Genomic DNA, 19,421 nt, shown 5'->3' on the forward strand with positions numbered 1-19,421 from the left:
AATGCTATTGAAATGACAAATAAATCCTGCAAATAACCAAATTATAATGGTCTGTAGTCTTTAACATCTGGCACTTAAAAACGACACATTTTTTGCCAGAAAATAGCCTTAAAGTTCATTAAAGTGTTTCTCCGCAGAGATTTTCACATGCACAATGGGGATTTATTAGCAGTCAATGAGTTAAATCAACATTCATTGACTTATAAACCAGATCTTGCACCTTGTAATAATAAAAAGCAGAATATATTTTGTCAAGCAACATATTTACATTACTTTACTGCATCACATTAGCTTCACAAAGATAATGAGTTTGATGGAAACCCTCATTTTGGCTCTGTATGACGGTATAAGTTATGTCGAGATTCCATCTTAATTCGCTGTAACTGTATGGGGAAAAGGATCTATTCAATAAATATAGCAACTAATTTCTTACTGTGAAAAATATATTTTTCAGGCCTTGAGGTCAGTTTTCTCGAAATGTATTACCCGGATGGAGAAATTCCTATAAGCATTTAGACAGTCATATAATGCTTTAACCTTATCTCTTATCAAATGATCCATAAAGGGGACCAACTCAGAAAAACGTGTATTTATTATTTTTCCACCCGACATACGTCTGGTTGCGCAAGTTAGTATATTATTTATCGTTTCGTTCCATCATTACTTCATGAAATCTCTAGTAATTTATTATACACACATACAGTTCATCATCATTTTTTCATATCTTCACAGAATCTATATATAACGTAGAAATCTTAGATACTCACATTAATTAACCACTCCATGTGCGTTTCCAACGACTCCCGCTTGCTACACTCCCAGCAGATTCCATAAACTCTAGACTTCCAGAATTATAGACTTGCCGCTACCCCGTGATATTCTATGATGGGCAGTGATGGACAGAACCCCAAGATAACGCCGTATATCCAAACTTATTATCCAAATTTAAATCAGTTTATTATCCAAATATAAATCAGTTTATTATACATATTTAAATCAGTTTATTATACAAATTTAAATCAGTTTATTATCCAAATTTAAATCAGTTTATTATACAAATTTAAATCAGTTTATTATACATATTTAAATCAGTTTATTATACAAATTTAAATCAGTTTATTATCCAAATTTAAATCAGTTTATTATCCAAATTTAAATCAGTTTATTATCCAAATTTAAATCAGTTTATTATACAAAATTCCAATCTCTTATTATGACAATTTGTATATGTTATTATCCAAACTTCAGATGAACACTTATTTATACACTCACACACAACTCTCATATCACATTCRCACACACATAGGAACAYGAACACACAGGGGAATGAGACAGACGAGGAAAACTGGTTAACGCTGTTTTTAGATTTTGCCAATTTTGCCAAGGGTTGCCAATATTACCCTCTAATAATAGCGAATAGGAAATTGCGGAAATTGATGGAGACAATTACATTGATAGAAGCAACAATCTATCCGCAATATTAAAGCTGATCCGCCTCTTAAAAAAAATATATATATATATATTACCCTCAGAGTATTGCCTAATCAATGGTCCCAGAACAGGATGTTGTCTCCACACGGGAATGTTACCTATTGCAACCGCTGTGGTACAACTCCTTTTATGTTTACCCAAATATGCAAAACTGCCGACAGAGTACCCATATCTCCTATCTAACTCGGTCCCAAAATCCAATAACAAAACACTCACAATAACATCTAACAATAGTAACCCAAGGCATGCCTGTTTACCTAATTTACAACAAAACATTTTATCAATTACATACACGTTATAAATTGAGCTTTACTGAGCTGAGTGCCCTCGCAAGACCACTCGCCCTCCAGTCCCTCGACATTATAAATGGAACTTCACCAAGTCAAATGCCCTCGCAAGGAGTCACCTGCACTCTGGTCCCTCGTTCAATGAGCTTCGCCAAGCCGAGTGCACTCGCGCTCYGGTCCCTCACTCCACATTAATCTCACCAGTCCTACTGTTGATCAACSCAGTACCACGGATCTGGAGTTTTTGTTGCCCACAACTGGCTAATTAACAACTATGTCCAAGGATACCTCACTTAAACACTCTTATCAATTCAACTCAGTCCTGTTCGTTACCTCAGCTGTGGCCCTCTTAAGGAAGACCTCACTCTGAGCGTACCCTCAACAGGGGTTTCATTTTATTTTCTTTACTATTTTCTTGACCCTATTGATTTAAATTGACCAATTTCACCTCTCTTTTTATACTATGTTCGGAGGTGGTATCCACCCACCCGTCTTCCTTTTGGATCCTTAGGCGGGTCTCAGTCTGCTCCTGTCAGGAATGCGGTTTCCCTGGGGTCTGCGGAATCCCTGGGGTCTGCGGTTTCCCTGGGGTCTGTGGATTATCTGGGGTCTGTGGATTACCTAGGGTCTGTGGATTATCTGGGGTCTGCGGATTCCCTGGGGTCTGCAGATTCCCTGGGGTCTGCGGTTTCCCTGGGGTCTGTGGATTATCTAGGGTCTGTGGATTATCTGGGGTCTGTGGATTATCTGGGGTCTGTGGATTATCTGGGGTCTGTGGATTATCTGGGGTCTGTGGATTATCTGGGGTCTGTGGATTATCTAGGGTCTGTGGATTATCTGGGGTCTGTGGATTATCTGTGAGGGGAGACAACTGGGTGAAAAGGTTGCCTCAGTCTGTCACAACTGAGTGAGGACAATACCGKMCAGAATGACAGGAAGTCACTCCAGATATACTTCCCTCTAACAGTAGCTCAACGGTTCCCCAAAATTGGGCWAGCASGCGCCTTTGACTGACGGCCAAGGCATGAATMTTTCRCCYTGAGAAACAGRCTCCAAACAGGACAACAGCTTTATCACTTATGTGCAGGATATAACACTTTGCCCTGTCTCCAGTTAAGCTAAGAGGAACCAGTTAGTTTCTGTCAACTCTTGGCTGAGCGCCCAGACATCATGGGGTCATTCGACACACACAGAACAGTTAGAACAGGCCTCTTATTAATACACACACACTTTACTATCTTGTATGAGTTTGTCAAAGAAACTATCTCAAGCCCAATGCCTAGGCTTAAAGACAGCTATTTCAGTACACATGCATTAGTAGTAAGGTTTATCTTTAAAATGCCCTCACACACTCCAGACATACTTCCCTCTAACAGTAGCTCAACGGTTCCCCCAAGTTGGGCAAGCACGCGCCTTTGACTGACGGCCATAGCATGAATATTTCGCCTTGAGAAACAGACTCCAAACAGGACAACAGCTTTATCACTTATGTGCAGGATTTAACACTTTGCCCTGTCTCCAGTTAAGCTAAGAGGAACCAGTTAGTTTCTGTCAACGCTTGGCTGAGCGCCCAGACATCAATGGGGTCATTCGACAGCCACATCACACCACACCCACACACACACAACACACACACACACACACACACACACACACACACACACACACACACACACACACAGAGAATCGGCCGATACTAATCAACACACTTTTTCTATCTTATATGATTTAGTTTCTTTAACAATCTCAAGCCCAATGCCTCGGCTTAAAGAATGATATTTTAGTACACAAGCATTAGTATGGTTTAACAGAAATGCCCCACAATGCAAGAGTGTGCAAAGTTGTCAAGAATTTAAATAAAATATATTTTGATTTCTTTCACACTTTTTTTGGTTACAACATGATTTCATAGTTGTGATGTCTTCACTATTATTCACAATGTGAAAAATAGTAAAAATAAAGAAAAACACAATGAGTAGGTGTCTCCAAACTTTTGACTGGTACTGTACATATTATACACTAGACTAGTAGTAGGTTTCAACATAAGTATATATTATATACTATATAGTAGTAGTATCATACATATATATTATCAAGACTAGTAGTAGGTATCATACATAATATTACACTAGACTAGTAGTAGTATCATACATACACTGCTCAAAAAAATAAAGGGAACACTAAAATAACACATCCTAGATCTGAATGAATGAAATATTCTTATTAAATACTTTTTTCTTTACATAGTTGAATGGGCTGACAACAAATCACACAAAAATGATTAATGGATATAAAATTTATCAACCCATGGAGGTCTGGATTTGGAGTGGAAAGTGGAAAGTGGAAACCACACTACAGGCTGATCCAACTTTGATGTAATGTCCTTAAAACAAGTCAAAATGAGGCTCAGTAGTGTGTGTGTGCCTCCACGTGCCTGTATGACCTCCCTACAACGCCTGGGCATGCTCCTGATGGGTGGCAGATGGTCTCCTGAGGGATCTCCTCCCAGACCTGGACTAAAGCATCCGCCAACTCCTGGACAGCTGTGGTGCAACGTGGCGTTGGTGGATGGAGCGAGACATGATGTCCCAGATGTGCTCAATTGGATTCAGGTCTGGGGACGGGCGGGCCAGTCCATAGCATCAATGCCTTCCTCTTGCAGGAACTGCTGACACACTACTCAGCCACATGAGGTCTAGCATTGTCTTGCATTAGGAGGAACCCAGGGCCAACCGCACCAGCATATGGTCTCACAAGGGGTCTGAGGATCTCATCTCGGTACCTAATGGCAGTCAGGCTACCTCTGGTGAGCACATGGAGGGCTGTGCGGCCCCCAAAGAAATGCCACCCCACACCATGCTGACCCACCGCCAAATCGGTCATGCTGGAGGATGTTGCAGGCAGCAGAACGTTCTCCACGGCGTCTCCAGACTCTGTCACGTCTGTCACGTGCTCAGTGTGAACCTGCTTTCATCTGTGAAGAGCACAGGGCGCCAGTGGGAATTTGCCAATCTTGGTGTTCTCTGGCAAATGCCAAACGTCCTGCACGGTGTTGGGCTGTAAGCACAACCCCACTGTGGACTCGGGCCCTCATACCACCCTCATGGAGTCTGTCTCTGACCGTTTGAGCAGACACATGCACATTTGTGGCCTGCTGGAGGTCATTTTGCAGGGCTCTGGCAGTGCTCCACCTGCTGCTCCTTGACAAAGGCGGAGGTAGCGGTCCTGCTGCTGGGTTGTTGCCCTCCTACGGCCTCCTCCACGTCTCCTGTGTACTGGCCTGTCTCCTGGTAGCGCCTCCATGCTCTGGACATACGCTGACAGACACAGCAAACCTTCTTGCCACAGCTCGCATTGATGTGCCATCCTGGATGAGCTGCACTACCTGAGCCACTTGTGTGGGTTGTAGACTCCGTCTCATGCTACCACTAGAGTGAAAGCACCGCCAGCATTCAAAAGTGACCAAAACATCAGCCAGGAAGATAGGAACTGAGAAGTGGTCTGTGGTCACCACCTGCAGAACCACTCCTTTATTGGGGGTGTCTTGCTAATTGCCTATAATTTCCACTTTTGTCTATTCCATTTGCACAACAGCATGTGAAATTTATTGTCAATCAGTGTTGCTTCCTAAGTGGACAGTTTGATTTCACAGAAGTGTGATTGACTTGGAGTTACATTGTGTTGTTTAGTGTTCCCTTTATTTTTTTTGAGCAGCAGTGTATATAATATAAGAACTATACTAGTATGTAGGAATCATACATTTATATATATAACTAGACTGTAGTAGGAATCATACATATATATTATACACTAGACTAGTAGTAGGTATCATCATATATATTATAAACAACTAGCTAGTAGGTATCATACACTATAATATAATACATATACTAGTAGTAGGAATCATACATATATATATAACTATACTAGTAGTAGGTATCATACATATAATTATAAACTTTACCAGTGGTAGGTTTATAAATGCCATTTATAAATGTATAAATGCCTCATGAGCTCATGAGTTCAACTGTTGTCCCCCATCAGAACCCACAATATAATCTTGTTTTACTCCAATGTTTGTAAACAAAGTAAATGYAAACAAAMACTACATAGCCTCAAAACAAGGTTAAAACTATACTGTTGACATAATGGATGGTCAGTCCTTGCATTCATARCTCTGTCTGAGAGTTTTACGGAGAAATATGAATGAACAGTCGTTCTATTTCTGAGAGCTTTTTCCCTTGAACTTGTCGATCACCGCTGCACGTTGAAGACAGACGACTAGCTGACTTGAAATCTTAACATTGATTTGATTCTTACTGTCCCCCCTTTCTCATCACAGGACCGCAACACTTTCCATCGCTTTGACAAGTTCAACGCCAAATACAACCCCATTGGGGAGTCCATCCTGAGAGAGATCTTCATCAAGACAGACAACCACGTGCAGGGGAAATACTTCGGACACATCATCAAGGTTCCTTGCTGAATRAGTGCATCATCAATATAGTAAAGAMTCTACTTGTCCAATCAGGACAAGTGTTTGAAWTCTTAGTCCTAGTTCCAGCAGTTTGTCTATATAGCTGAGTGCTGTACTGTATTCTTGTAAAGTTGTGTAGTACTTGGCGCCCCCTGCTGACCGGTGTGTGTCTCTGCTCCTCAGGAGGTGATGGCTGACCTGGAGGAGAGTAAATACCAGAACGTGGAGCTGCGTCTGTCCATCTGCGGCCGCTGCAGAGACGAATGGGACAAGCTGGCCCAGTGGGCCGTCAAACACCAAGTCTACTCTAACAACGTACGCTGGCTGGTGCAGGTCCCACGACTCTTGTGAGTACAACTAACCTCTATTCAAGGAGAACATTGTCTTGTGAGTACAACTATTCCTCTATTCAAGGAGAGGTCTGTCTTGTSAGTACAACTARCCTCTATTCAAGGAGAACATTGTCTTGTGAGTACAACTAACCTCTATTCAGGAGAACTGTCTTGTGAGTACAACTAACCTCTATTCAGGAGAACTGTCTTGAGTACAACTAACTTCTATTCAAGGAGAACTCTGTCTTGTTTGATTTTCCCCTACTTCACTTCCTGCCTCTCTCTTTGTGAGACTTTTGTCTCTCTCTCCACAGTGATGTGTAYCACACCAAGAAGCAGCTGTGTAACTTCCAGGAGCTGCTGGATAACATCTTCATGCCTCTGTTCGAGGTCACCATCGACCCCGCCAGGCACCGTGAGCTGCACCTCTTCCTACAACACGTGAGTAAACAACAAGGTTCAGGGGTTCAGAGGACCCCGTATTTGATGACGATATAGAAGACTATAGGGCTCCCGAGTGGCGCAGCGGTCTAAGGCACTGCATCTCAGTGCTAGAGGCGTCACTACAGACCCTGGTTCGATTCCAGACTGTATCACAGTGGTCTAAGGCACTGCATCTCAGTGCTAGAGGCATCACCACAGACCCTGGTTCGATTCCAGACTGTATCACAGTGGTCTAATGCACTGCATCTCAGTGCTAAAAGCATCACCACAGACCCTGGTTCAAATCCCAGGCCTTATTACAACACATGGGGCGACGCAAAATTGGCCCAGCGTCGTCTGGGTTAGGGGAGGGTTTGGCTGGGGTAGGCCGTCATTGGAAAATAAGAATTTGTTCCTAATTAACTGACTTGCCTAGTTAAAWAAAGGTTTAATAAAAAATAAATAAATWTGCCATAGCAGATGTTTTTATCCAAAGTAACGTACAGTAGTACATGGATACTTTTTTCGTATAGGTGGCCCCAGYGGAAATCAAACCCACAATCCTCATGATACAAGCTCCATGCTCTACCATCTGAGCCACACAGAACCACGATGATGACCATGACAGTGGTGTGTGCATGTCTGTATGTGTTCAGGTGGTGGGYCTCGACAGTGTGGACGATGAGTCTAAACCAGAGCAACACTGCTTCAACATGGAGAGTCCTCTGCCAGTCAACTGGACTGTGGAAGACAACCCTCCTTATGCCTACTACCTGTACTATATGTACGCTAACATGGCCGTGCTCAACCACCTGCGCAGGTACGAGACCACATGACACTATGCCACTGACACCGATTCTGTCATTACATTGACATGTTATCTTATCACTGTAAACGCTTGGCTATGTGTGGGAACAGTAGCTAGATCGGGGCTCTCGTGGAGAGCCACCTCTCCTGTAGGTTTTTTAGTCCAACCCTAATCTAGTGGTGTACCTATTTCTAATAATCAGCTGGTTGATAAACTGAATCAGGTTAGTTATAACCACGGATGTATAAAAACCCTAGATTGCTGATGCTATGGCCAAAGAGAGGCTTAGAAGCTACCGGTCGGCCATAATGGCACTCCTCAGAAGAAGCAGTCCTCCGTAGGAATGAATAGAATTCTACAGTATTTCAATTAAATGTTTCAAGGACAAAAATGACATGTATTTAAATGCCCACACCAGTAGAAATCCACTTTTTCGAAAGGCGATGACCAAAGGCGATGACCAGAGCTTACCCATGGTGTTGCACAACAATTTACAGAGCCTTCAGAAAGTATTCAAACCCCTTGACTTATTCCACAAGTCAAAATGGAATACATAGATTTTCTAACTCTTTCTATGGCAGATTTTTTATTCATTTATTATTTTAAATGTAACCCATATTTAACTAGGCAAGTCAATTAAGAACAAATTGTTATTTACAAATGACTGCCTACACCGGCCAAACCCGTGACGACGCTGGGCCAATTGTGCGCCGCCCCTATGGGGACTCCCAATCACGGCCGGTTGTGATAAAGCCTGGATTCGAACCAGGGTGTCCGTTTTAACACCTAAAGCACTGAGATGCAGTGCCTTAGACCGCTGCGCCACTCGGGATTCACGGCCACAGTTTATGGAAGATGCCAAAACAGCTGTTTCTGAATAATAAACAATGCCATGCTGGTGGGTGGTAACCTTCAAATAAAACCCAGCCCCGAATGAAACATAGGCTGTAAAGCGTTAGTATGCCATATTATAGGAAAACACACCGCATTCACAAGGATTTGTACGAAGTGGGCAGTTCGGATTTGTCACTTCTATGAAGGGGTTCTACTAAACTAACATATGGAATTGTTTTAAGATGGTCATACCATGGATCATTTAGCTATTTGATTTATAATTTTAGGACCCCTGTAGGTATAAAAAAAATAAAAATAATTTGATCAAACATTGAATATGGTCTTACTGCTATTAGCCCATAGAAACGCATTGAATAATACAGTTATACATGGAATAACAGATAGTCAGAAAATAAACCTTAAGAAAGTATGTTTTGAAGTGTCTGTCCTATATCTCAGAGATATAAGAAATCTTATAAATTATTACTATTATTTACCGTGGAATGACCCTTATACGTTTATCGTGGAATTACCCTCATACCTTTTTCGTGGAATGACCCTCATACCTTTATCGTGGAATGACCCTTATACGTGGAATGACCCTTATACCTTTTAGCGTGGAATGACCCTTATACTTTTAGCGTGGAATGACCCTTATACCTTTTAGCGTGGAATGACCCTTATACCTTTTAGCGTGGAATGACCCTTATACCTTTTAGCGTGGAATGACCCTTATACTTTCGATTGTCATATTGGTTTGTAGCCCAAACCGTTCGAACCCTGCAGACATTTTTTTTGTGAGAAGAATGATTTTTTATAAACACCGCTGTAGCTCGGCCACCTTCCACTGCAGTTGAGGAAGGGCCACTGGCGGATACGGTAGCTTAAATAGATGGATTTTGGTGGGGGGAAAAATTATAATAATCTAATTAGATTTCCGTTTGGACACGGACATTGACTCTTGGGGAGATTTATACTGTGTTGCTAAAGTCTTATACAGACCCTCTCTCTTTCTCTGTCTGTGTAGTTGAGTTACAGTATATATGGTTGATTCTCATCCACACCGTATCTCTGTGACTGTGTGTACAAGCAATCAATAAATCAATCTATCGATCAATCAATGATATCTCTGTGTGTGTTATAGGCAGAGAGGTTTCAACACCTTGGTGCTGCGTCCTCACTGTGGGGAGGCGGGGCCTATCCATCACCTGGTGTCAGGTTTCATGCTGTCAGAGAACATCTCCCATGGACTGCTGCTCAGGAAGGTACTGTACACCTTATCCCTTAGCCCCTAACTCTTATCCCCTAGCCCCTAACTCTTACCCCCTAGCCCCTAACTCCTAGCACATAGCCCCTAACTACTAGCCCCTAACTACTAGCCCCTAACTCCTAGCCCCTAACTCCTAGCCCCAACTCCTAGCACCTAACTCCTAGCAACTATCCCCTAACTACTAGCAACCTAACTCCTAGCACCTATCCCCTAACTTACTAAAGCCCCTAACTACTAGCCCCTAACTCCTAGCACCTATCCCCTAACTACTAGCCCCTAGCCTCCTAACTCCTAGCACCTATCCCCTAACTACTAGCCCCTAACTCCTAGCACCTATCCCCTAACTTTACTATCCCCTACTAAACTAGCCTCTATACTCCTAAGCACCTATCCCCTAACTACTACCCCTAACTCCTAGCACCTATCCCCTAACTACTACCTCCCTAAAAATCTACTAGCCCCTACTACTAGCCCCTAACTACTAGCCTCTAACTACTAGCACCTATCCCCTAACTACTAGCCCTACTACTACCCTATAACTACTACCCACTATACTATCCCTAACTTTATCCCCTAAACTATACTTATTCCCCTAACTACTATCCCCTAACTACTAGAGAACATCTCCCATGGACTGATGCTCAGGAAGGTTGGCAGGTCCGGAGGCCTCAGTCATCTTACACTAATACAGGGCTAATCAACTCTGACCCTACGAGGACAAGGCCTCAGTCATCTACACTCTAATACAGGGCTAATCAACTCTGACCCTACGAGGACAAGGCCTCGGTCATCTACACTAATACAGGGCTAATCAACTCTGACCCTACGAGGACAAGGCCTCAGTCATCTACACTCTAATACAGGGAATCAACTCTGACCCTACGAGGACAAGCTCAGTCATCTACACTCTAATACAGGGTAATCAACTCTGACCCTACGAGGACAAGGACTCAGTCATCTACACTCATAATACAGGGTAATCAACTCTGACCCTACGAGGCAAGGCCTCAGTCATCTACACTAGTACAGGGCTAATCAACTCTGACCCTACGAGGTCCTGACTACACTCAGTCATTACACTCTAATACAGGGTAATCAACTCTGACCCTACGAGGACAAGGCCCAGTCATCTACACTCTAATACAGGGCTAATCAACTCTGCCTACGAGGACAAGGCCTCAGTCATCTAACTCTAATACAGGGCTAATCAACTCTGACCCTACAGGACAAGGCTCTAATAAAATAAACACATAGCCTCCATCAATCAGTACACACTCTAATACAGGGATAATCAACTCTGACCCTACGAGGACAAGGCTCAGTCATCTACACTCTAATACAGGGATAATCAACTCTGACCCTACGAGGACAAGGCCTCAGTCATCTACACTCTAATACAGGGATATCAACTCTGACCCTACGAGGTCCTGGCCTCAGTCATCTACACTCTATACAGGGATAATCAACTCTGACCCTACGAGGACCAGGCCTCAGTCATCTACACTCTAATACAGGGCTAATCAACTCTGACCCTACGAGGACAAGGCCTCAGTCATCTACACTCTAATACAGGGTAATCAACTCTGACCCTACGAGGACAAGGCCTCGGTCATCTACACCTAATACAGGGCTAATCAACTCTTGACCCTACGAGGACAAGGCCTCAGTCATCTACACTCTAATACAGGCTAATCAACTCTGACCCTACGAGGACAAGGCCTCAGTCATCTACACTCTAATACAGGGTAATCAACTCTGACCCTACGAGGACAAGGCCTCAGTCATCTACACTCTATACAGGGCTAATCAACTCTGACCCTACGAGGATCAGGCCTCAGTCATCTACACTCTAATACAGGGCTAATCAACTCTGACCCTACGAGGTCCCTTCTCGAGTTTTCTTTCTACCTGATAACAATTGCAACACGCCTGGTCTGTCCCACGTCTAAATGAGTTCCTAAATGAGACCTAGTATTACCATCGCTGCCACTGCTCTTTCTAATTGGTCTTCGAAAGCCAAGTTAATCAACAGATCACTCCATTTCTGAATCCCAGCGTACCTTCTCCGCTGTTGCACATACCGGTTTCGAGCTGGTTCACACGGGTCGACCTCGGCTCACGCTCAAAGGTACTAAAACGATATCATTTAACCGCCATCGATAAAAAAAGACAATACTGTGCAGCTTGTCTTCATCGACCTGGCCAACGGCTTCGACTCGTCAATCACAGTTATGTGCTTATCGGCCGACACAACAGCCTTTGGTTTCTTCAAATGACTGCCCTCGCCTTGGCATTCACCAACTATTCTCTGATAGAGTTCAGTTTGTGTGTCAAATCGGCAGAGGGCCCTGTTTTGTCCGGACCCTTTGGGAATCTCTATATGGTGGTGCCATCAGGGTTTCAACTTCCGGGCGACTTCCTTGTTCTCACTGCCTATATATCAACGAATGTCACTACTTGCGCGAGTGATTCCTGAATCCACTCTACGCCAGACGACACCATTCTGTATAATCTGGTCCTTCTTTGCCTGATCACTGTGTTAAACTGAACCTCCAAACTTTGAGTCTTTCTATGTCATCACAACACCTCCTTCACTCGGGCCTCCAAACTTGCTCCTTAAACGCTAGTAAAAACCAATAATGCATTGCTTATTCAAAACCCGTTGCGCTGCCTGAATTCCCGCCCGCCCGCTAGCATCACTTACTCTGAACGGTTCTGAATATGTGGACCAACTACAAATACCTAGGCTGTCTGGCCTAGGACTGTACAATCTCTCCTTCAGACTCTATATAAACATCTCCAATCCAAATTAAATCTAGAATGCGGCTTCCTATTTCACAAACAAAGATCCTTCACTTCACGCCACCCAAACATACCCCGATAGAATGAACTACCCTACCGATTCCTCGACTTCGGCGATTCATACAACATAGTTCAAATATCTACTCAAAAGAACTGGTATGACAGTCTATCACGTAGTGTTCCATCCTCGGTTTTTGGTTCCCAAAAGCCCCTTATACCACCCACCACTGCGAACCTGTGTATGCTCTTAAAGTCGGGCTGGCCCTCAGCTACGCATGATTCAGTTGCAGACCCACTGGCCCAGGTCATCTATAAGTTCCTATGCTAGGTAAGCTCCGCCTTATCTCATGCTCACTGGTCACCCCATAACAACACCACCATAGCACGCGCTCCAGCAGATATATCTCACTGATCATCCCCAAGCCAAACACACTCCCTTTGGCGCCTTTCCTTCCAGTTCTCGTGCTGCCAATGACTGGAATGAATTGCAAAAATCGCTGAAGTTGGAGACTTATATTTCCCTCGCTAACTTTAAACATCAGCTATCTGAGCAGCTAACCGATCGTTGCAGCTGTACATAGCCATCTGTAAATAGCCCACCAATCTACTACCTATCCCATATTGTTTTTATTTACTTTTCTGCTCTTTTGCACACCAGTATTTCTACTTCACTCATCATCTGCTCATCAATCACTCCAGTGTTAATCTGCTAAATTGTAATTACTTCGCTACTATGGCCTATTTATTGCCTTACCTCCTCACGCCATTTGCACACACTGCATATAGACTTTCTTTCTTTTTTTCTATTGTGTTATTGACTGTACGCTTGTTTATTCCATGTGTAACTCTGTGTTGTTGTTTGTGTCGCACTGCTTTGCTTTATCTTGGCCAGGTCGCAGTTGTAAATGAGAACTTATTCTCAAGTAGCTTACCTGGTTAAATAAAGGTGAAATAAAAAAATAACAAAATGTGTAGGGAACAATGAAAAAATGCAGTGGAACTGGCTTCGAGGTCCAGAGTTGAGTCTGAGGGCTCTAGTATGATCTTGTGAACAATCTAAGCCTAATTATGGTTCTTCTGTATCAACAATATTTTCAGCCACAAGGGATTACGGACCACAACAGAACATATAACACAACCCATCTCCGCCCCTCTCTCCTTCAGGCCCCTGTGCTGCAGTACCTGTACTACCTGGCTCAGATCGGCATCGCCATGTCTCCTCTCAGCAACAACAGCCTGTTCCTCAGCTACCACCGTAACCCCCTGCCAGAATATCTGTCCAGAGGACTCATGGTGTCACTGTCCACTGACGACCCTCTACAGTTCCACTTCACTAAGGTTGGTGATGTGACTCGACTGCAAATGACAGAGTGCTCCACACAACATTATGCCTGCATCATAAATGGCATAGGGCTTTGGTCAAAAAATAATGCACTATACTGTTTAGGGAAGTGCAGTATACAGTGCCTTCGGAAAGTATTCAGACCACTTGACTTTTTCCACATTTTGTTACGTTACAGCCTTATTCTAAAATGGATTAAATAAATAAAAAATTCTCGGTAATCTACACACAATAGCCCATAATGACAAAGCGAAAACAGGTTTTTAGAAATTGTTGCAAATGCAAATTGTAAAACAGATACCTTTTTTACATAAGTATTCAGACTCTTTGCTATGAGACTCGATATTGAGCTCAGGTTAATCCTGTTTCCATTATTCATCCTTGAGATGTTTCTACAACTTGATTAGAGTCCACCTGTGGTAAATTCAATTGATTGGACATGATTTGGAAAGGCACACACCTGTCTATATAATGTCCCAAAGTTGACAGTGCATGTCAGAGTAAAAACCAAGCCATGAGGTCGAAGGAATTGTCCATATAGCTCCGAGACGGAATTGTGTCGAAGCACAGATCTGGGGAAGGGTACTAAAAAATGTCTGCAGCATTAAAGAAAATTGTATTGTTACTTACAACCTCATGCTAATTGCATTAGCCTACGTTAGCTCAACCGTCCCGAGGTGGACACACCAATCCTGTAGAGGATATATACACATTTTTCTATTATTTTTTTCCCCATCATAAATTATTGCTTATGGGTACCTTCACAAGTGTGTAAAATATTACTGTTCTCTGATTTTGAATTCATAGATTTTGCTATATATCCATTGTTTATCTGGAACGGAATCTTTGCAAATTAACATGGTTACTGTATTTGTCTCTCTGAAATGAAACCATCAAGTGATAGATTTTAAACAAATACATGTCTGTCATTGAACAACCCCATGCTATCATTAAGAGTGGGAAAAAAAAAACATTAATCTCTTCTCATCTTTAGCCAAGAAATGCTAATTTACCAAAATGTCTGAAAATGGATTAAAAGCGTTTTGGAATAAAACTCTTCATGTGCTCTACACACAAACGACAGTAAGTTGGTAGATAGTGTAGATGACGGTCGGTGACGTAATTACTACTTAAAACAACACAATGAATGGATAAAAACCCTTGCTCTACACACAAAAGACAAAATCCTAGATATGCGTAACATACTATAACAGTAAGGGGTGGAATCAATCCGTATCGTGGAAGAATCGCGGACGATCCGTGTCAACATTTAAAAGTGTTCACCGTGAAAGCATTCTCCGCGAATACAGGAACATTGCCTTTACATTTCAAATCGAGTTATAATGTGGATCTTCTGCAATACGGATTGAATCCAGCCCTACGTCTGTAAACGATTGTCTTGTATCGATACTGTCCCGTTCCAGGAGCCCCTGATGGAGGAGTACAGCATCGCTGCTCAGGTGTGGAAGCTCAGCTCCTGTGACATGTGTGAGCTGGCCAGGAACAGTGTTCTGATGAGCGGCTTCTCCCATAAGGTAAACTTACCACTGCTGTTCAGAGCAATATCTTCTCTCTACATTACCTACATTGTTATTGTTATGTTACATTGTTACAGTCACTGTTTGACGTGACTGTAAATTAGTCGTAGTTGGCTAGCTAGCAAGCAAGGGATAAGAACGTTGCCAGCCTGTATATATATATTTAGAATATTTAGAATGAACGGCTTGGTCAAACAAAAAGACTTAACAACTGGGTCGCGTTTCTGGCAACCGAACGCATAGAACGAACGACCAGCCAGTGTGGTGGAAAATTGCCYTCAAGTTTCCCTCAAAAAAACAAAGCACCTCCGAGTTTGTGGAATCAAGATAGACTTTATTACAAAAGCAATAGAGGCGAGCTGGTCTTCAGAGCAACTGTCTTCCTAGTCTCGGCACACACCTTTTACACAGTTTCATCCTTACATCACATACATAGCCATGTATTTTTTATGTAAATGATCCATACCCCTTGGCTTCTCGCCACCCTTATCTCTCTGTCTTGGTTCTGTTTACGTCCATCTTAACCTGATTACCCCTCCTCTTAATAGCCCAGATTTCCAACCATAGAATATATTGGTRGCATAACCATAGCAATGATACCAAAAATAATATGGACACACACAGTATGTGGTGAATGTCTACTGGTACCCATAGGTTCGGTCAATGGCTTCCGAGCACAGGWCTAATGGCCTCCCGGGACTGGGTAATGACTTCCCTTAGCCTAATGACCCTGACACACACATACAGTAAAACCTATTAAGAAGCATACCACATATACTGGAAATACTGAAGATACTGGAAAATCCCCTATACCGGCTTGGGTAGTAACCCTAGATTTGTGTCGGGACTATATCTCGTGGAAGGATGAAATGGTATGAATAAATTCATTCCCCACCAAATTTCACAGTGGGTGCTAGACTCTGTGGCTTGTAGGCCTCTCCAGGTCTCGCACCCAAGTGAAATTTGGTGGAGGATTGGTGATGATCTGGGGGTGCATCAGCAAGGCAGAAATCAGGAAGATTTGTCTYTGTGAAGGACGCATGAACCAAGCCACGTACAAGGTTGTCCTGGAAGAAAASCTGCTTCCTTCTGCTCTGACAATGTTCCCCAACTCTGAGGATTGGTTTTTCCACCAGGACAATGCTCCATGCCACACAGCCAGGTCAATCAAGGTGTGGATGGAGGACCACCAGATCAAGACCCTGTCATGGCCAGCCCAATCTCCAGGCAGACATGAACCCCATTGAAAACCTCTGGGAATGTGATAAAGAGGAAGATGGATGGTCACAAGTCATCAAACAAAGCGAGCTGCTTGAATTTTTGCACCAGGAGTGGCATAAAGTCACCCAACATCAAATGTGAAAGACTGGTGCAGAGCATGCCAAGACGCATGAAAGCTGTGATATTCGAGGCCTGACAACACTGGATCTTTTTTTGTTATTTTGACCAGTTGTCATTTTCTGCAAATCAATGCACTAAATGACAATTATTTATATTTGGGAATTGGGAGAAATGTTGTCAGTAGTTAATAGAATTAAACAAAATAGTTTATTTTACCCCCCCAAAAAACACATACCTATAAACAGTAAAACCAGAGAAACTGATCATTTTGGTCTCTTAATTTCATCCAGAGCTGTATATACAGTTGAAGTCGGAAGTTTACATACAGTCGTGGCCAAAAGTTCTGAGAATGACACAATATTAATTTTCACAAAGTCTGCTGCTCAGTTTTTTTAGATATTTTTTGTCAGATGTTACTATGGAATACTGAAGTGTAATTACAGCATTTCATAAGTGTCAAAGGCTTTTATTGACAATTACATGAAGTTGATGCAATGAGTCAATATTTGCAGTTGACCCTTCTTTTTCAAGACCTCTGCAATCCGCCCTGGCGCGCTGTCAATTAACTTCTGGGCCACATCCTGACTGATGGCAGCCTATTCTTGCATAATCAATGCTTGGAGTTTGTCAGAATTTGTGGGTTGTTGTTTCTCCACCGCCTCTTGAGGATTGACCACAAGTTCTCATGGGATTAAGGTCTGGGAGTTTCCTGGCCATGGACCCAAATTATTGATGTTTTGTTGCGCCGAGCCACTTAGTCATCAACTTTTGCCTTATAGCAAGGTGCTCCATCATGATGGAAAAGGCAGAGGATGTGTTGGTTACCATTCTTTATTCATGGCTGTGTTCTTAGCAAAATTGTGAGTGAGCCCACTCCCTTGGCTGAGAAGCAACCCCACACATGAATGGTCTCAGGATGCTTTACTGTTGGCATGACACAGGACTGATGGTAGCGTCACCTTGTCTTCTCCGGACAAGCTTTTTTCCGGATCCCCAAACAATCGGAAAGGGGATTCATCAAGAGAAAATTACTTTACTCCAGTCCTCAGCAGTCCAATCCCTGTACCTTTTGCAGAATATCAGTCTGTCCCTGATGTTTTTCCTGGAGAGAAGTGGCTTCTTTGCTGCCTTGTTGACACCAGGCCATCCTCCATAAGTCTTTGCCTCTTGTGTGTGCAGATGCACTCACTGCCATTCCAGAGCAAGCTCTGTACTGGTGGTGCCCCAATCCGCGCAGCTAATCAACTTTAGGAGACGGTCCTGGAGCTTGCTGGAGTTTCTTGGGCGTCCTGAAGCCTTCTTCACAACAATTGAACTGGCTCTCCTTAAAGTTCTTGATGATCCGATAATGGTTGATTTAGGTGCAATCTTTACTGGCAGCAATATCCTTGCCTGTGAAGCCTTTTTGTGCAAAGCAATGATGACGGCACGTGTTTCCTTGCAGGTAATCTACGGTTGACAGAGGAAGAACAATGATTCCAAGCACCACCCTCCTTTTGAAGCTTCAGCTGTTCTTCGAACTCAAACAGCATGACAGAGTGATCTCCAGCCTTGTCCTCGTCAACCACACACCTGTGTTAACGAGAGAATCCCTGACATGATGTCAGCTGGACTTTTGTGCAGGGCTGAAATGCAGTGGAAATTGTTTTTGGGGGGTTCAGTTCATTTGCATGGCAAGAGGGACTTTGGAATTATTTGCAATTCATCTGATCACTCTCATAACATTCTGGAGTATATGCAAATTGCCATCATACAAACTGACTTTGTGAAAATTAATATTTGTGTCATTCTCAAAACCTTTGGCCACGACTGTACCATTAGCCAAATACATTTAAACTCAGTTTTTCACAATTCCTGACATTTAATCCTAGTAAAAATTCCCTGTCTTAGGTCAGCTAGGATCACACTTTAATTTTAAGAAAGTGAAATATCAGAATAATAGTAGAGAGAATGATTTATTTCAGCTTTTATTTCTTTCATCACATTCCCAGTGAGTCAGAAGTTTACATACACTCAATTAGTATTTTGGTAGCATTGCCTGTTTGAACTTGGGTCAAACGTTTCTGGTAGCCTTCCACAAGCTTCCCACAATAAGTTGGGTGAATTTTGGGCCCATTCCTCCTGACAGAGCTGGTGTAACTGAGTCCATTTGGAAGACTCATTTGCGACCAAAGCTTTAACTTCCTGACTGATGTCTTTGAGATGTTGCTTCAATATATCCACATACTTTTCCTTTCTCATGGTGCATCTATTTTGTGAAGTGCACCAGAACCCTCCTGCAGCAAAGGCACCCCTACAACATGATGCTGCCACCCCCGTGCCTCACGGTTGGAATGGTGTTCTTCGGCTTGCCTGCCTCCGCCCTTTTTTCCTCCAAACATAACGATGGTCATTATGGGCAAACAGTTTCTATTTTTTGTTTCATCAGACAGAGGACATTTCTCCATAAAGTACAATGTTTTCCCCATGTGGGCAG

The 19,421-nt window shown here is 42.8% G+C and overlaps 1 pseudogene; it reads left to right on the plus strand.

The window, feature by feature from the left end:
* LOC112069072 (AMP deaminase 2-like) overlaps window positions 1-18,196 on the plus strand; it is a 74,887-nt pseudogene extending 56,691 nt beyond the window's left edge.
* Window positions 18,197-19,421: the final 1,225 nt, after the last annotated feature.

Source organism: Salvelinus sp. IW2-2015, unplaced genomic scaffold (assembly GCF_002910315.2).
Source record: "Salvelinus sp. IW2-2015 unplaced genomic scaffold, ASM291031v2 Un_scaffold890, whole genome shotgun sequence".
Taxonomy (NCBI): domain Eukaryota; kingdom Metazoa; phylum Chordata; class Actinopteri; order Salmoniformes; family Salmonidae; genus Salvelinus; species Salvelinus sp. IW2-2015.